The following is a 19,279-nucleotide window of genomic DNA, read 5'->3' on the forward strand; positions in this document are numbered from 1 at the left end:
CAGTGTTTATTCACATTCCTGCCTCTGGGCCCGTTTCCCTTTCCAGCCTATTAGGCACAGAATGATCAATTCTCCCAGGTGCTTGGGAGCTGGGCCAGCCCTGCTGGCCATAACTCTGCCTCTTCCCCCGAGAGGGAACAAGGCCACACTCCATTACCTGCTCCTTCCCCAGCCCAGCACGGGAAAGGACCCATCAGACTCATGATTTAAAATCAAAACATTCTCCCAGTGCAAAACCCGCGCTCTCTGCTGGGCTGGTGGCAACATCTCCTCGTGATCCAGGGGGTGAGGGATGAGGCAAAGCAGCCTGGAGGAGGTGGGATGGGTCAGTGCCTACCAGGGCTGCTCTGCTCTGTGGTCAGCCCTTGTGACCTCTCCAAAGATTTGGGACTTGCTCTGTTTGGATTGAGGCATCTTGGCACAGCTAAGAACATTTCTTTTTTCCTTTTGTTTGGTGGGGAAGTGAACATGGAAGGCAAGGATGAGATGGCCAGGCTGGGAAAGGGAGACTTGGACAGGACAGGACAGGCAGGACCTCAAGGGGACACACAGGGGACAGGGAGGTGAGGACCTGGCACAGGGTGCCCAGAGCAGCTGTGGCTGCCCCTGGATCCCTGGAAGTGTCCAAGGTCAGGTTGGATGGGGCTGGGAGCAGCCTGGGATAGTGGAACATGTCCCTGCCCATGGTACAGGTGGAATGAGATGGGTTTGGAAGTCTCAGTATCTCAAATATCTCAAATATCTCAAATATCTCAGCTATCTCAAAGCTGGCCGACACCCCAGCTCAGCCCTGCTCTGGTCAGTGCTGCTCCTGCAGAGGGAACTGCTGTGGGCAGAGATGTGGTGTCCTCTGAGGCCAGGGCTGGCTCTGGGGTCCCCGTGTGCCACAGGGCTCAGGAGCAGCCCTGAGCATCCTCAAACAGAAGGGACAGGTTATGGATTCACACCTGAGTGAGGGGGAGCTGAATTTGGGGCCTGGCCACTCCTCCTGCCTCCCTGCTGTGTGGTCCCAGCCAAAGAAAATCCTCTGAGATACCAAATAATAGAGGAGACATGAAATACTTCTTCCAAATAATGAAATATAGTGTGTTTAGATTAGATTTAAGGGCAAAATCCTTCCTAGGGGAGGAAGGGGTGGTGAGGCCTTGGCACAGCTGTGGCTGCCCCTGAATCCCTGGAAGTGTCCAAGGCCAGGTTGGACACTGGGATTGGAGCAGCCTGGGACAGTGGAAGGTGTCCCTGCCATGGCAGGGGTGGCACTGGATGGGCTTTAAGGTCCCTTCAACCCCAACCACTCTGTGATTCCCTGACTGATTTCTGAGGGTGGGGATTCTTGTTGCATCCAGGCATCCATGGGAAGATGGGCCTGAGCTTGGAGGGCTGGGGAAGGGGAGCTGCAGATCCCGTGGGCTGAAGTGCCAGCAGCAAAGTGCACACCCAGATAACCCAAAAGAAGATCAGGTGACCTGATTTGGGTTTTAAGCAAAGAGAAATCAAGGATCCTTCTGAAGGAGGGGCTGAACCAGCCCTTCAGCTCCCTGCTCCTGCACATCCATCTCATCAGGACAGCCCAGCTGGAGACAGGGAGGGTTGACTCAATGACACCTTGGGGTGTCATAAATCCTGCCCTGTGGATTTAAAATCTCCCTTTGGTTCACCACACATCACCAGAGTGAGTTGTTGGTTGGTTGGTAAACTGAGGAATTGAAATATTCCCAGATTATCAGAGCTAAAACCAGATGAGACAAAGCTGGATTTGGGCTCTGCCATGAGCATTCTCAGTACCAAAAACCCAGGTTGTGCCCAGTCTGTCACACTGCAGCAACCAGCACGGGCAGGTGCGGGAAGGTTACGGCTGCGTTTGGCTGAGGCTGATTCACAGAAATTCAGGCTCAGAAAAAAATAAAGCAGCCCCTCTGCCCGGTACTTTTCCAACACAGCCTGAGCAGCAGGAACAGTCTGGATTAAAGCAGAGCATGAGTAATGTCTCTCCTGGAAGAGCAGTGCCCCGGAGAGCCGGCGAGGGGCTGACAGCACGGTCCAAGGCAGACGCATTTCCATAAACGCTGGAGCAGCAGCCTATAAATAACTGCCTGAATTTACCGCTGCTCTCATGTGACCCTGATCCCCGCATTTCCCGCTGCCATCTGTCACCATGGAAATGGCATCACAGAGCCACCAGCCATTCATTCACAGCGCTGGGCATGGGGAGGGGGTCCGGCCCGGGGGAGGTTTTTAAAGGATGGAAGTTGTGATTTCGGGAGGAAAAAAGCAGGGGGGAGGTTTGGAGGGAGCGAGGACGGAGCGGCGCCGCCCAGGGGGATGCGGCAGAGCCGAACACGCTGCAGTGTGGGGAGGGAGGGACAGACAGACAAACCGGGATGAATGGACACCTCCCAGGAGCACAGCCATGAATGAATCTCTCCCCAGGCATTTCAGAGCATCAGGAGGGAGCTGCTCTTCCCATCTCACCTACCCCAGCCCCCTCCTGTGCCTCTGGGCCTTTATAACACACCTGAGTGCCTTCTCCGCTGGTGGAACAGCTCCCAAACCCAGCTTTCCCCCCAAAACCGAGTGGGAACAGGATGGGGATTAACAGGACAGTGAGTGCAGAGCATCAGAACACTCTGAAGATGATTTTCCACCTAAGCTGTCAAGCCGACCTACATTCAAGTGATAATAATTGCAGGGGATAAAGCCCTCTGGTTTCTAAATACGTATGTGCCTGCAAAGCCAGGGCCTGTCGAGCCTCATTCAGGGCCAGTGCTGCGAACAAGGAGGGAAAGGAGCAGACCTGGGGGGAGGAGAGCCCAGCCTGACTCAGAGCACTGGAATTTCTGGCTCTTAGGGAGCGTTTTCCACCCAAGAATCCGAATCCCAGCTCCCTCTGCCAGGGTGTTTCTCCCATCCCATGAGGCAGAGAGATGTTCCCAAGGATGGGAGAGGCTGCAGCGTGGCTGGGATGCCAGGCAGGGCATTCCCCTCAGATTTGCCTTCCCCATCACAGAGATGCTTCTTCCTCAGGGATAACCTGAGCCTGTGACCACCAAGCACACTCAGACCTGGTGGCACTTCCCAGTGCTCCCAAACCTCTTGGGTCACTCAAGAGTGGGATGACAACACCACAGGGCAGCATGTCCCCAAAAAAGGGCTTGAGGTCAGACAGCCCCAGCTGGAAACATCAGCAATCACAGAGAAAATGACCTTTAAAAGCATCATCTCCCTTCATCAGGGGTTCTATTTAGCCCAGCCCAGTGCCCCTCCATGCACTCACCTGTTGGCTTTGTCTCAGCGCTGGAAGGAGCAGGGCTCATCTATTTTTGGCCTAGAGATCACGTCTGAAAGACAAAAGGGTGGTTGGGAGGAGGCAGCAAGCCATGTCTGAGCACAAGAAAACCACACTGCTTCCCTCAGCCCCGGGGGACAGGCATGCAGGGAATAAAGGGGACTCTGCACAATAGAGGGAAAAATAATAAACCCCAGCCCAGGCAGAGGAATGAGAACCATGTCCCATGGCCCCTGGGAAGGGCTCCAAGCAGTGGGACATGCTTTAAAGAGCTGCTGTTCCAGAGTTCTGGTCTTAATTTTCTTCACATGCCAAGCTGCTGGCGGGGCAGACGCGACCGAGGCGGCGTTGAGCAATGGGGAGAGTTTGGGAGCACCAGGGCTGGGTGCCACCACTCCAGCTCAGGCTGTCACAGCATTTCCAGGTGGTTTTGGTGGCCTAGACACATTTTTGGAAGGGATTTGGGTGATCTCAGAGAGTATTTTAAGGTTTTTCCCACAGCTTGGATGATATTGTTCCCTATCCCAGAGCTCTGGTGCTGCCCCTCGCTGTCTGCCAGGCCCATCTGAGCCAACTCCATCTCCCTGCAGGGTTTCCAGTGGGAGAGACCCCCAAATCCCCCTCTCACAGCTGGACCCGGCCCTCTCCACTCCACACAGAGACCTGAGCTGGGATCTGGGATGGCCTCAGTGCCTGGACCCCTCCTGGGGAGCTGCGTGGTCCTTGGACATTTGTCCTTGGACATGAAAATAAAATCCTTTCAAAGGCTGCTCAGCCTCACATCTCCTTGCACAGGCACTGCCAACTGTGCTGCTTATTCCTGGAGGAGTAAAGAGAGATCTCAGCCTGACCTGAGTCTCTCTGAGCGGGATTTGTGTCCCTCCCCAAGGCCTGAAGGGAGGACACAGCCCTGCAGGGAGGGAGTTTGCTCTGGTTTAGCCTGCAGCTGCCCAAACCAGCACTTGGCTTGCTCCTGCAGTGCTCACCCTGGCTGTGCAAACCTGCCTGGTGGGCTCAACAGGGCTCAAAGTGCCAAAACCAGAGGATTTTCACCCCAGCCTGCATCTCCTCTGTGGAAAAAGCCCATCCCGTGCTCCTGAGCCAACCCTTCCCAGCCACTCATCATCCCTGTCCCTCTGCGGGGGTGACCCTCAGCAACTTGGCACCCAGCACAATTTTCTCCCCAGCTAACGAGAAGCAGCCAAACAGCATCCAGCCAATCCCCAGCAGTAGCTGCTTCCAACAGAAGTCACCCAAAAATCGCCTTGGGGCCGTGCGGCCGAGCCCCGGCTGCTGGGAGCAGATGGGAACCAGGCGGCCACCTGCTGTCCCCAGCCCTCCCTGCTGTCCCCAGCCCGGCAGAGCAGCTCCCTGGTCATGGCAAGGGCTGGGAAGCAGCTTCAGCTGGAGGATGGATGCCCGAGCTCCCCCGGGACTCGTGCTCGGAGCCCGGCAGCTCCTGTTTCACAGCTGCCATGTGATTTTTGCCCTGGGTATATTTTAAGCGCTGCATTTGACGTCACACCTTCTTCCCCAGGATGCTGCTTTCTATAAGTTTCCAGGCAAAACCGTTCCCAAATCTTCCTTTCAGCTTCCCCCCACCAGGCACAGAGCTACCCTGGCCTGAATTTTCCCCATTCCCCGCAGCATTGCCTCCCCACAGCCAGGTCAGCCCAGGCAGCCACACAGAGCTGGGGAGCAGGGAGGAGAATCAATCATCCCCTTTGAGAGAACAGGGAAAAGTGGGGGGAAACCACGGGATTGCTCAGATGGCAATCACATGGGGCAGGAATGGTCCATCAGCCCCACAGGGTGGGTGTGGGGACGAAGGCAACAGGGATGGATCCACGCAGGGATGGACGGTGGGTTCATCCTGCTCCCTTCTTCTTTTGGAGCTTGGCACAAATGAAAAGTCCTTCCTGTGTCCCAGCACACCACCTTGAAAAGCCCCATCAAACCACACCCTGTCCTGTCCTCTCCACCCCAGCTGCACTCCTGGATCAAATGAAGTGCTGCATCCTGCCCCAAACCAGCATCCAGCCTCCAAATCCCTCACGTTCCAGGCTGGAGCCCCTCCAGCCACCTGAGGCAAAGGAGCTGGGCAGGGACAGAGCAGCACGGCTGCTGTGCTGGTTCTGGTGGCTGGGCAGGGCTTGGCTGTGCTGCAGCACAGTATAAACTGAGCTTGGAGCTTGCTCATCCCAGAGACACCCTCCATGCTCCAGAGACCTTCACCTGGAACTGGAGAAATATCCCCTGTTCTCCAGAGACCTTCACCTGACCTCCCAGCACCTCTGATCCAGCAGCTGGTGCTGAGCCAGGACTAATGGAGAGCAGCAGAGGGCAACAATCCAACCTGCTTTTCCCTCCTCCTGGGAATTCTCACCTGTGGCTCTGTCTCAGCACATCCTGCTGGATCTCAGAGACAACACCAGGCACACAAACGCTCTTTGTCCTTCCGTGGATGTCCCCAGAGCCAGGAGATGCAGGAATGCCCACTGACTCCCACATGGCACAAACCCACCCTTCAGTGCCCTGAGAGCACCGAAATAAACCCAAAACATCTGGCCAAGGGATTGTTTCCTTACCCTGAACCCTGGGCACAGCCCGGGTTTTTCTGTTTGGCTCCTCTGGCTGTCACACAGCCCCGGGTTTTTCTGTTTGGCTCCTCTGGAGCCAGTGTTTCCACAGGCTGTCCTGTAATAGAATGTCCCAGTCTGTGATCCAGCCCTCACTCGAGCTGTACAGGCACAGGGAGAAAACCCAGGAGGGCTCAGGGCTGTGAGAGGTCACTGGGAGGACTAAAGCAGCCGATTAAAAAAAAAAAATTTAAAAATCCCATGGCAGCAATTTGGCTGGAAACGATCATCCACGTGAAGACAGGCGGGTTGGGATGAGCTGCCCTGCCCTGCCCTCCCTCCCTGGTGCCCCTCAGCCCTCCGAGGTCCTCAACGAGCTTTAAGGACAGAAAAAGCTCCGAGGAATGTGAAACGCTGCTGGAGAGAAGAGCCTGGATGCCAGCCCTGCTCACCCTCCCCGCTGTGCTCCCATCCAGCGGGAGCAGACAGCTCCCCACCAGGGCTGGCACCAGCCGAGCCATCTCCCCTCGTCAGCCCCGGGGCTGCCTCTTGTCTCCCATCCAGCACACGGCCCCACTACAGCAGGGGCAGGAGAGGGAATCGGGCTCGGAGAGCTTTGAGGAGCGCTCCTGCCCGAGCAGCATCCACTGGGATGAGCTCCGTTCCCGCTGAGCCCCCAGGGATGCGGGATGTGCCTTGAGCATCCTGCACCGAGGCACTTGGCAAGGTGTCAGGACAGGGAGACTTTTCAAGCTAGGCAAGATTTCCTGCAGCTTTTCAAGGAGCTGAGAGGGGGATTTTCATCCTTAAGGCTCCTTACCCGGCCGGGGGTGGCAGCGGGGAGATGTGACAGGAGGTGACGAGCAGGGCCGGCTGTGGTTTAGGGTCTGGTTTGTACCTGCTCCCTCCTCCCTTGTTTCTCCTCTCTCCTCCTTTCCCCACTTCCCAGAGCTTCCTGAGCTGGCTCCAAGCGGAGTTTCCTCTCCGTGCCCCATCCCTTCCCCTGAGCCAAGGGAGGCTGGAGCCAGCACTGACATCAAGCAACACTTGATGGGATCAGGGAAGGATTTACTCAGCAAACAGGACTTTACTCCCTATCCAAGAACCCTTAAAGCTTCAGGATTCCCGCTGGGCCCACCCTCCCACCCCTCCCGTCCCCCACGGGCATCCCCAGCACGAGCACCCCAAACCGGCCATTCAGGGACCTCCCGGGGCATCTTCCAGTGGAACCCCCACCCAGATCAGCCTTCAGAGGGAAACCATCCAAGCAGCATCGGGCTGGCCGTGCCCATCCCTCCCCCCGGCTGCCAGGACAGCAGCACGCTCCATTGTGCGGCTCGGGAGCAGCGCTGCCACCCGCGAGGAGCTTCGGGCATCCAACAAAACTGGCACCGCCAAAGAGACCCCGGAGGAGGCGAAGAGACAAACAACGGGAGAAATCAACCCCCGAAAAAACAATGCAGCTTTCTGAGGCCGGGATCCAGCCGGGAGCGTCCCCGCTGCGGGGCTCGACCTCGGCTCGGTGGCGCGGCCACCGCCGCTGAGAAAGGGAATGGGGACAATGCGGGCATGGGGGGCACGGGGGGGGCACGGGGGGCACAGGGGGCACGGGGAGGTTCGGGTTTGGGAGAGGGCATTGCACAGCCCGTGGCCTTTTCAGAGACTTGGGGCTCCCTTTGGCTGCGTCTCCTGGAAGTTGAACCCCCGGGGCTGAGTCCAATCCAGGAGCTGGGGAGGAAAGCTGTGAGTCACGGGAAGAGTTTGGGGATGCAGGAGCCGGATAAATCATTCAATCAGGCTGATTTTATGGATAGTTTAACCTTCCCTTCTCTTTGGTGCCTACAATTTACAGCGCCTTCAAAAAGACGCTCAGAGCTGGAGCCAAGGACACAAAACACGAGGCAGGATCTCTGCAGCTGGCAGGGGAAGGTCGGGGGGACCCTGCAGCTCCCAGCCTCCTTCGTGCCTCAGTTTCCCCTCGTGCTGAGCTGCGTCCTCATCTCGATTCCTCAAAGCTTTGCCTTTGCACCGTGCACCGGGTGGAAATGGGGCTGGGGGTGCAGGGAACGTGGGGGTCCTGCTTGGCTGGGAAGTGCTGGGGGGATACATGAGCAAAACAGAAGAATAAGAGGAGTCGGGAGAGAGAGGACGAGGAGAGAAGGAGAGAGGAGGCGGTGGCGGGGAGACAGACGGCAGCGACCATCTGCTGCGGGTGCTTTTAATTGCTGGGCTCGCTTCAGCTCCGGCTCCTGCAGGAGCTGCCGCTGAGGGGAGCTGGTCCCAGCAGCAGCCTGGGCCCCAGGGACACTCGGCCGTGGGGCAGGATGAGCCCCAGCCCCCGAGCAGCCCAGGGCTGATGGCAGAGCCGCGTTGTGCGGGGCTGAGCTGGGACAGCCGAGTCTGCCAGGGATGGCACCAACACCAAACCCCCCCGGGCCGGGGAATCTCCGGCAGAGCCACGCTGGAGCAGGGCAAGGAAAAGCTGCTCGGAGCAGCTGCAGAGGCTGCACATAGCCAGGCAGATCCCAATCCCTCACAGGTTTTTAAGGATGTCTCAATTCGAGCACTTGATGTGTACCTGGGGCTGCTGAGCTCTGCTCCCCCCCTCTTCTGATCCATCCCCAACACCTCCCTTGTGCTCCCCACAGCTGCCCTTGCCCCTGTCACCCCCAAAACCCTCACCCAGGGTCCCCATTCCTGCAGCTTTGCTTTTCCCACATCCCTTTGCTAATGGGCAGGAATAGGAATGAAAATCAAAATATAAAATAAAATAAAAATTTGGGCATCCCTCCTGAGTGTGAGATCTCCCCCTGAGCAGGAACCCTCCACGGGGGGAGCAGCACCAGCCCCTGCCAGGCTGCTCCACTCTGGGTGGGTTTGGGGCTCCCCCACCCCAAGGGCTGCAGCCCAAGAGGCGATTGTGTCATTGCTACCATAACACAAACAGTAACAACGAGCCACCGTTCTCTCCACAGCCCTTTTATCTCTTGTTGGGGCTGGGGGGAGCCCTAGTTGTTGATTGTCCCTTCACCACACATTCAAAAAGCTCTCAGCTCCTCAGCTTGGATGGACTCACGCCATGGAGCATCCCGTCTCCCAGGGGCTGGGGTTGATTTCTAGCTGGGCACCGCCTGCCTTAGGGAGTCCTCAGGCTCCCCGAGACCCCCCCAGCCCTTCCTGGGCTGGGCTGGGGCTGCCAATCACCATCAGGGCTCCCGTTAACCAGAGCCCGTTAATTGTTGTACACAGCAGGGACAGCCCCGGGAGGAAAACGCAGAGACAATGCTGCACCCACGGGTCTCCACACACTGCAGGAAATCCAGCAGGAGCTGTGGACCCGGCTCCTGGCACCCATGGGGATTGCAGGGGTGCCCCGTGGGGGATTCCAGTGCTCCACACTGGGAGTACCGAGCTGTCTGTGCAGCCCTAGCACAGGGCACAGCTTGTCCTGCGAACCTTCTGGGGCTGGGATTCAGAGGGGAGGAGGAGCTGCTCTCCCCGTGTCAGAGGTGTGAGCTGGCAGGAGGGATTCAGTTGGGATGCCCTGGGGTTTGGACAAGCAGCAGAGCTGCACATCCCTCACCAGAGTGTTTACAAACCATCAGTGCTGCCAGCAGAGCAAACGTGCCGTGCCTGGGGTTTAAATTCCCTCCTGAGGAAAGTCTGATGCTGAAATCCAAAGCTCCAGGGCTGGGTGTCAGGTGTGAGGAGCTGGTTTGGCCTCTGTGAGTGCCCAGCCTCTGAGCTGCTTGTTAAGCCCAGGGGCAGAGGTGTCCCAAAAAAGCCAAAAGATGGGGATGGACCTGTGGGCTTCAGTGGAGGCGAGAGTGCAAAGGCAGTGAAGAGGATGTGGGTGTGAACACATGTCCTGTGTTTGGGGTCAGCCAGCCCATTGGACTAAAAAAACCCAAAACCCACCTGAAGGATCGCCAGGCAGAACTGGGCAAATCCATCCAAAGAGGTCTCTGACCCAGCAGCTCCACACAATCAGCTGAGAGCACCAACAGGAAAAAACTGCGGGTGAAAGAATCCGATCCTTAATCTGGGATCAAATCCTGCTCCCAGCCCTTCCCTCCCTGTCTCATCCTCCTCCTTGGAACTTCACACTCCTTTTTCCAGCACCCAGGAAGGTTTAGCCGGATCACGGGGAGCAGGGTCAGCCTGGGGACATCCCTGCACAAACACACGGAGCTCGTGTCTGCCCCGGCACGGACAGGAGGGGCCGGCACAGCGGGGCTGGAAACAGCTCGGTGTTCCCGAGGGAGCCACCAGCGCCGGGATAAAACCCCGGGATCACGCACTGAAGCACCAAGGGTGATGGGAGAAGCAGAGGGCATCTCCTGATGGACCTCAGGGATCTCGGGAAGAGCCAGCCTGGGGCAGAGATCCCGATCCAGCCCCGCTTCCCCCCGTAATTCCCTCTCTCAATCACACAATTAGCGCGTGCAAAGGTAATTACAGATCGGAGGTGCATCAGTATCATCCTCACGCCACTGCGGAGATTTCCGTGGAAAACTGAGGAGTGAAAGAGCGGAAAAAAAAAAAAAAAATTCACCTCCAAAACGCAGGGAACGGGGCAGCACTCCAGCCTCACACGCACCTTTGCACTACCAGCCGCTGTAAATCAGGATAAATCAGGGATTCAGGCAGCCTCCGAGCGGTCTGGGATTGTGGTGGATGAGTTATGTTAATGCACACGAGTCCTCCGCCCTGCTCCTTCCTTTTCCTCCAGCGCAGGGCTGGGATTTGTGGCCTTTTCCTGCTTTATAATCGCCCGGAGGGAGGCATTAATGGGCAGCTGGAAGGAGAAATTGCAGGCCTGGGCAGCTGCTCGCAGTTTAGGATTGCAACGTGTTAATTATGTTAAAGGCATTAAATAATTTTACTGTGTTGATGAGGGAGGAAGGAGGGGGGATGCTCTGCACAGACACCTCGTTCCCATCAGCTCCTTTGGAATAAAAAAAACAGTTTTAAGATTGACCAGCGCGGTTTGAATTGTTCAGGTTGTGTTTGGACGCTCAGAGCTGGGACTGAGCTCTGTCCCTGCACGGAAGGAATCCGTGAAAAGGAGAAACTCCTTTTCCTCCACACACCGCTCCAGCCCCGGGAGCTGCAGTGCCGGGAGGGGCAGGGAGGGCACAGCCGGGTCCCGGTGCCCACCTGGGGCCGGTGCCACCGCCCTGTCCCGTCCCGTTGTCACTAGATGGCACTGGAGCATCTCGGTGAGGCTCGGGGGGCGTCCGCAGCCTCGGGAGCCCCTCCGAGCCCTCCCCATCCCCTCCGAGCCCTCCCCACCCCCGGGCCCATCCGGAGCGAGCCCAGATGCGATCCCAGCTCAGCCGAGCTCCCAGCATCGCCGTTGCCCTGGAGACGTTTTCTGGCTGAGAATTTATTTGGGTGGGAAAACTGAGATCTTGGCTGCTTAGGCAGGGTTTCTGCTGCAGCGGGCTCGGCTCTGCACTCACGTGCTCTGCCCAGGGCTGGTGCAGATCCCAAACACCCCTCTCCATCCCGGGGCTGCCACCCACCCTGTGCAGACCCCAGCTGTCCCCTCGGCGGGGGACAGACCCCAGGTTCTCAAGACAAACCCAGGGGTTCCTCTGGGATAAAACCCAGCCCTTTAACCCAGCACAACCACATGGGAACAACCAGCCCAGGGCAGTTAAACTGCACAGCAGGGGATTCCAGCACTCCCAAACCAGGAATTCCCCAAGAAAATCAGTTTAGTTCAATCGTTGGTTCATCCCTGTGCCAGCCACTGCAATCTAGAAACCAGCTCCATTAAATTACTGTAATTTGTGGGCATGGATCAGCTCTGGGTTTGCAGGGCACTGTCCAGAGCAGAGTGGATTTTCAGAGAGGTCTGGTTTTCCTACCTCAGGACCCTCCCCAGAAGTCCTGGAGCTGAATCAATTCCTGCTTGGGAAAGGGGCAGCAAAACCTGGAGATGGTTTCACCCCTGGGTGGTGCAGCTGCAGGCTGAAACTCCTGGTCAGAATCCTTCTTTTGGGGATACCTGAAAAGGGAGAAATCCACCCCAAATTCAAGACCAGCTGGGAGGACAAAGTCCCCAGGGCCAGCAGAGCAGAGGGATGACACAGCACAGGCAGAGGACACCCAGGCTGAGAAAGCAGGGCAATAAATAAACCTGAATTACCACAGCCCTTGCTGGGCAGAGAGCATTGCTGCAGGGCTGCTGGGATCAGAGACATCCCCTCCAAGCCCAGTAAAACCAATATCCCACCAGTCCCTTCATCAGGCACAACCCACAGCACCCACCCCCTGCCCAGTGGGTTCCCCAGACCGGCTTGGGAGAGAGATTTTGGGGTTTACTTCCTCCTTTTGGACATGGCCACAGACCCCAAAGGAAGGGAGGAGAGAGATGGGAGCAGCCCTGGCTCACACCTTCCCAGCCAGGCAGGGTCCACGAGTCCCTGGCATTCAGCAACCACAGCAAAGCCTAAAAAAAGAGATGACATTCATTCACAATGAGCATCCCGGTATTTCTGGGGTGCTGGTGCACCTGGAAGCTTTTAACCCACAGAATCCAGCACTGCCAGCACAGATCAGGGGGATGAAACCCAGGACAATCCCAGGGAGTGGCACTAAGACCCCATCCACCCTCCAAAGGGATTTTTTTGCAACGGGAAGGAGGGAAAGCAGTGAGATCTGCTCATTCTCAGCTGGATTTCCAGAGTCCCCTGTGTTCCCTGACACCGGGGCATCGGATTTCCATGGCTGAGGATCAGCCTCTTATCAGCGGGGTCTGCAGGAAATTGGGGCTGATGGGAGGCCCTGGCAGCCAGGATGGGGCTGGGAGGTTGGATCAGCAGCTGCCAGGACAGTCACAGGGGCCAGGTCCCTCTGAGGCCACCTACCTGGGGAGAACATTTGGGGTGTCCTGCAGGGGGGATTTTGGGGGTTACCCCAGGGATTGGTTGTTTGGGGAGGGCACAGCACTCACCTCCTGCCTTCTGCCATCACAGATCCTGGGATGGGGACATGGAACAGGGGAGTGGGGAGAACATGAGCCTCTGCTGGGCTCTGGAGCCGTGGTAGGGAGAATTCCTCATCCTCAGGCTGCTGTGACAGCATACAGAAGGGAAGATGTTTGTAAGAACATCCAAGGAAACCCCAAAGTCACAACCCCACGTGCTGTTACCCTCTGTTCTGAGCTCAGAACCAAGCAGGAGGAACAGCAATTTTCCAGCCCTCAGGATGGGGCTGAGCCCTTCTGCTGGGCTCTCCCCACCAGATCTGTCTGCTCCATGTTTATCAAAACAACAAAGAGGGGCTCTGCCTCCAGGTGCCCTCCCAGCTTCCTTTGGTGCCTTTGGGAAAAAGCCCCATCCCAAAGCCGAGTGCTTGGTGAGGAGCAAAGAGCCAAAGGTGGGGGTGTCCCAGCAGGAAGCAAAGGGAGTGGGATGATGGATCTCACACAGCTCCTGCACCTGATTCCAGATGATTTTTTCTTCCTGTAGCAAATGCTCTCTGTCCCCCACCAAGGAGGGCAAATCCCCCTTTTGGTTCTGAATAAAACCCTCACTCCTCCCTAGGAAAAACCTGAGCAGCTACCGTGCCCTTGGCCATAAGTTGTTGTTTTCATGGGGAAAAGTGAACTGATGAATGCAGGGAGCTGGCTGGGCTGGGAGCAGCCCTGCTGCAATCAGTGATGATCTCAGCCTGGAAGCCCACACAGTCCCCCAGGGTCAGTGAATCCTGGTGTAGAGCCCCCTCTGAACTAAAGTTACCGAAATTACTGCGAGCTGCAGGGACACGGAGCCATCCTTGCACCTTCCTCCCAGGAAAGCATTCCCAGGGATGCTCCAAAATCCCCTCCTGAGCACCCAGTCCCGGTGCCCTGCTCCCTGCTCAGCCGGGCAGTGCCGGAGGGATGCAGGACAAAACAAAGATGCTGCAGCAACTTCCTCACTCCTGCTGCCAATTAACCTTCCCCGTGCAACTTTATCCTCTCCCCAGCGCCCAGTCCCGGCTCCGGCTGGGTGACAGGATGGGATAACCCTCCCCAGCCCCTCGGGGGGTGTGGGCACAGACAGGGACGTCCTGCTGCCCTAACAGCCGTGACTCCGCGCCGGGAAAGCCTCGCTGAGCTCATGCCCGGGGCGAGGTTATTGGATTTAGTTCTCCCCATGAGCTGAGGGGAAGCCGTGCCTGGGACCCATTAAAGCCCATCCCAGCAGCCACACGTGGCCCCGGGAGCAGGGGGGACTCTGTTTCCTCTTCCCCAAAAAGAGGGCCAGGAGAAAACCCCAGGAGCAGGGGAGGATGGGGGGCCAGGCAGAGATGCTGTTGGGAGGGAAGGAGGGTTGTTGGTGCAGATCAGATCCAGCTCATGGAGTAATTCCGTCAGCCTGGGGGTAATTCTGTGTTCTGGGATCTCTGTTACCCCAGTCAGCAACATCAGACCCAAACACCCTGTTCCCTAAAGGCTGAAATTTAGTGTCTGCGCTCTGACAGCCTCTGCCCCAATGAAAACACCTCTTACAGAGCCCCCCACCCCACAGGATCCCCCAAGACCCCAAACCCAGAGCCCTGTGTCCCTCCCAAGTGCCCAGCACCAGGGGTTCCCTCCCCAGCTCCCCCCACCCCGTGGGTCCCGGTTCCAGCTCCTCCCTTCAGCTCTTGGGCACTGCACAGCTGAGCTGGGGTGGGGAACCCCCACTGAAGATGCTCAGAAGAAGCAGCAACAAAAAAGAAAATCACAAATCAACACTTTTCACCCAGAATGGCCATTTCCCATGAGGAATGTGGTGCTCATACCACAGTGTAATTTTTTCCCAGACCCACCTCTCTAAAACTCTCATTTTTCCCCAAAATTACCTGAGCTGGTGACTTTCCAACAGGCTCCACATCCTGGGATCTGGGTTCTCTGAGCCATCCCTCCAGGAGCATCCTCTCCCAGCCTAGGGGTGGCTGCTGAGCCCTTACCCCCACATTTAGAAGGTTTTCACCCTGGTTCAATGCAGAAGGGCTGGTCCTGGTTCTTTCTTCTTCCCCAGTAACTCTGGGCACCGGGGTTTAATGGGAAAATGCTGTGGGCTGTTTGGGCAGCAGGAGGAAGGCAAGTCTTGCTCCAATTTGGCAGAGGTCGCCTCCACTTATTGCTCTGAGCTTTCCCCCCTGCTGCTCCCGAGGCTTTGAACCAGCTCAGATCCCATTAATGGGGTTAAGCAACAGCAGGGAAAGCACAGAGTCGGTAACAGAACAATCTAGGGAACCTGCTGGTGTTTGGGGCCTGATCCTGAGGGATTTGGGCTTTCCATCACCTGCCACAGCCCCACGGGGTTGTTCTTGATAAACACCCTGGAAAAGATCCAATCATGGAGGCCAAGTGAGATGTGTTTGGGGAAAGCTTCAGGCACACACTTCTCCTCCATCCCAGGGGCTCACACAGGTGAGGGATGGGGTCCCAAGAGCCTCAATCCCCTTAGCAGGGGCCAAACATCCAGTGGGGCATGGGAACACTGCCCAGTCCCTCAGAGCAGGGCACAGCCCCTCTGCAGAGCCACCCCTTCTCCTGCTGCTGTGTTTCTACCAATTAGCTTGCTCAAAGCAATTAAGGAGCTCCAACACCTCCAACCATCGCCTTCCTATCACAGCATGAGCCAGAGGGTGTGAGCAGGGAATGTCCTGGAGCTGGACTGCACCGGTTTGGGATGGGACAGAAAGTGAGGATGGAGCTTTGCTTCCATTGGCACGTTGGGTATCTGCTGAAATTACAGAATCAGAGAGGTTTGTGTTGGAAGGGACATTAAAAATCACCTGGCTCCACTCCCATGCCTTGGACAGGGACACCAAGGGATCTGTTTGTCCCCAGCCTGGGCTGGCAGGGGTAAAGGCCTCAGCATCATCAGGTCTCTGTCTCTCAGAGAAGAGCAAAGGAGGTGCCAAATGTCCCAAAAACCTTTGTCCCCCATCTGTGGGTGTCCAGGGGTGAGCACAGCAGCCCAAAGGGAAGGAGAGCAGAGAAAGAAAAGGGAAGGAAGCACAAGACCAACGCTCCAGCCCACAGCACCTCTGACACACCCCACTGCTGGCCCTGCTCCTCAGCAGGGTTAAACCACCCCATGCTCCTCGGGAAAGGCTGGGGGGGCTTTTTGGGTGCTTTAGGGTTTTTTGGGGGTGAAATTCCTTAAAAGTTCAGCAGCACAGGGGTTTTGTTTCCTATCAAGGAGCCTTTGAGATGCAGAACAGCTTGGGCTCCTCGCAGGGGGATTTGTGGTTGAAAGGTCAAAGCTGTTTCTGGTTCCCCTTATCAGCCTTGGCCGAGCACGGAGGAAGCGAAGGAAACCTTGGGGTCGGGTCAGGGAGGTCACGGCGGGGACAGAGCCCGGGGGCACCGGGATCCGGAGGGGAGGAGGTGTGGGGAAAGCCAGGAGTCAGGAATCCTGACTGTCCCTGCAGCCAGGCCGGGAGGGGAAGGTGTCCCCATGTCCCCACAGAGCCGCCTGCCATGGGGTCAGTGGGACACAGCTTTGGGGACACCATGGCCCAAGGAGGATTTGACCCCGGCAGTCACAGAGCTGTCCCCAGGAGTGGCTGCTCTGCTCTCTGGAGCTGCTCCATGTCCCTCCCAGCTCTGCTCTCTGGGTTTGGCTCATCCATTGGCACGGATGGGGATCCACGCTGGGCTTGGGGGCTCTCCAGGTTCTGCAGGAGCTCAGAGCTGCCCCCCCTGAGCAGGCAGGAGCAGAGTCCAAGGCTCCTGAGCTTCACCAGTCCTGAGGGACACAATGTGTGTCCCATGGGGCCACCTTGGCCTTAAACCCAAATAACTCAGAGCAGAAGCATCCTCCAAGCCAGCAGAGCTGAAATGTTCCTGGGCTCAGCTCTTGCCCAGCCCTGTCTTGTTCACAGCCTTCATCCCCCTTTCCATCCATCCATCCATCCATCATCCATCCATCCATCCAATATCCATCCATCCCTCTCAGTTGTTGGACACTTCCCTCTCTCCTTTCCCTGCTCCTTCCTGCTGTTCCCTGGTGCTCACCCATTTCAGATCTGAGCCGTCCCTGCTGGGATCTGGAGATGAGAGCACTCAGAGGGAAGGAAGAGCCCCTGGCAGCCCAGCTGGTTTTTGCTCAGCTCCCGTGGTGCTCTCGGTGCTGTCACCTCTCATTCATCCTGACAGGCACAGACATCACCACCAGCCTGAGCCCTTGAAGTCCTGATGTGGACAATCCTGTTATGGGAAAACAAGAGCTCCTGCTGCTGTGCCTGTGGGGGAACAATGCTCTGCAAAGCTGGGAGGAGTGGGAAGCACATGGGAAGGGGGAAAACATTCCCTGGGATGCTTGAAGGGGTTCTTTGGGGTCAGCCTCCCCTTGCCTGGTTTCTCCAGGTGTAAAGCCAGCCAAACATTCCTAATCCACCAATAAACCAGCCAAGGGAGCACTGGGGGGGTGTTTGCAATCCATAACACCCGTGCCACGGCCACGTGCCTCAGTTTCCCCTTGGAAAAAGGAGCATTCCCCTGGTATTGGCTCCAGGATGGGACTGTGAGGATAAGGACACCTCCAGCACCCTCCAAGCAGCCTGGGGTGATGGAGAATCCGGGTGTGCTCCATTCCACGTCTGCCTGGAAGCAGGAGCAGTGGGAGAGCACAACTCTGCCCCTGCAGAGCCCCGGGACGGCTCCTTCCCCCGCCACCAGCCACCAAAAAAATCCCGATTACTTTCAGGTGTCGGCTGGTTAATAAAATCAATCTTCCCTCTAGGAAAAAGGAGGTGTTCAGGGGGGGAATTTTTTTTCCAAAGGCTAAACACAAACCAGAAGGCAGCAGACTCCAGAGCGCTGGCTCCACTGTCCTTTCAGGACACGCTCGGAGACACTCGGCTTTATTCCTTCCCTCTTGTTTCACCCCAAGAAAAAAAAAATCTTCCTTCATTTTTAGGAGCTGCTCCGAATTTATCCCAGGAATCCCGAGGTGATGCCATCCCAGCAGCTCAGCCCCGGGGAGTTCCTCACATTGCTGTTTGTTACAGATTTTCCGGAGAAAACTTTTTCTTTCCGTGCAATAAATTTCCCGCTTACATTTTTAAGGGAAGAAAATGTTTTCCGGTGCTTTTGCTGCCTCTCTGTCAGGAATGATTACTCCCAGATTTATTGGGATTTGCAGAGGAGGCAGCGATACCTGGGATCCTCGGAACTTGCCGGGATAATGATGCAGGCAGAGCTTGCCAGCCTCAGATCTGATTTATGGAGCAAGATTTCACCCGGCCCGGTGCGTATCATTTACTGGGATCTGGAAGTGGCTCATTAGGGAATGGGATGAATAAATCCATCAATCCCCCCGGGGAGGGGAAGGGCTTTGTCCAGCTCTGCTGCAAATCTCAGGGGAAATTGGGATTTTCCTTGGTGGAGGCTGGATTGGGAGCGGGGCCCTCAGCAGGAGGAACCCTCGGGGTGGGGGAATCATCCTGAATATCCCCTGGGAGGGTGAGGGTCCTGCTCCCCTCGGGGTGGGAACCCGGGGTGCTGAACCCCACAGGTCCCAGCCCAGCAGGGGCAGCCGGAGCCAGGAGTGTTTGTTCCTCCAGGGCTGATTCCTGGGACACCTCGGGTTTGTTTCTGTCCTTTCACACTGCACAGCCAGGAGCTGAATTTCCTCCCAGCCTCCCCAAATCATCTCCTCTCCTCTTTTCTCCCCCATTTCCACCATTTTCCAGCCATTTGCCAGATAAACTCAAACCCTGCCCAGGGTGATCGCATGGAAACCCGGAATAATGGAGCCCAGAGAGAAAGCTCAGCCCAGCCCTGCACTAATGATGGGAATAATTAATTTATTTCCCTCAGGGAATAAATTCTCCCCCCACCCCAGTCCCTGGGAACTCATTCCCCCAAGCCAGGCTGTTGTACATCCTTTAGGAAGCATAAATCCACAAATTGCTCTGATTTACACCCATTTCTCCAGCTGCCGAGTTAATCCTGGGGCCAGATCCTGCTCCTGGTTCTACAGATCTTAAATCCAAAGTGATCCCACTTAATTTAATGCCAATATTAGAGACTTACAACTCTTAACAGGTCAAAATAAAAAAAAACTCCAAAGGATTCGAATCCTACCACTTCCCAGCAAAGCAAATATTGCAATAAATTCCCTTCAATCATAGATGGAATAAATTCCCTTTAATCCCTAGCGGTTTTCCTGATTTTTCAAGCACTATCAGGTTTTTAGGAGTCAAAAGAATCATTTTGTTCCCAGTTCCACAGCTTTTACTGGGATTAGTGGTATAAACTCTCTTCCAGCCCAGCATCTCCCCTGAATCCCACCCACTGCCAGCTCGGCTCGCTGCCGCTTCCAGGCTTCACTTCCACCCTTTTTTTATATATATAAAATATATATTTTTGGAGCAGCTGGAAGGAAAACAAGCCTGAACTTGGCATCCTGAAATA

This window comes from Catharus ustulatus, chromosome 25, assembly GCF_009819885.2.
Source record: "Catharus ustulatus isolate bCatUst1 chromosome 25, bCatUst1.pri.v2, whole genome shotgun sequence".
NCBI classification, from domain to species: domain Eukaryota; kingdom Metazoa; phylum Chordata; class Aves; order Passeriformes; family Turdidae; genus Catharus; species Catharus ustulatus.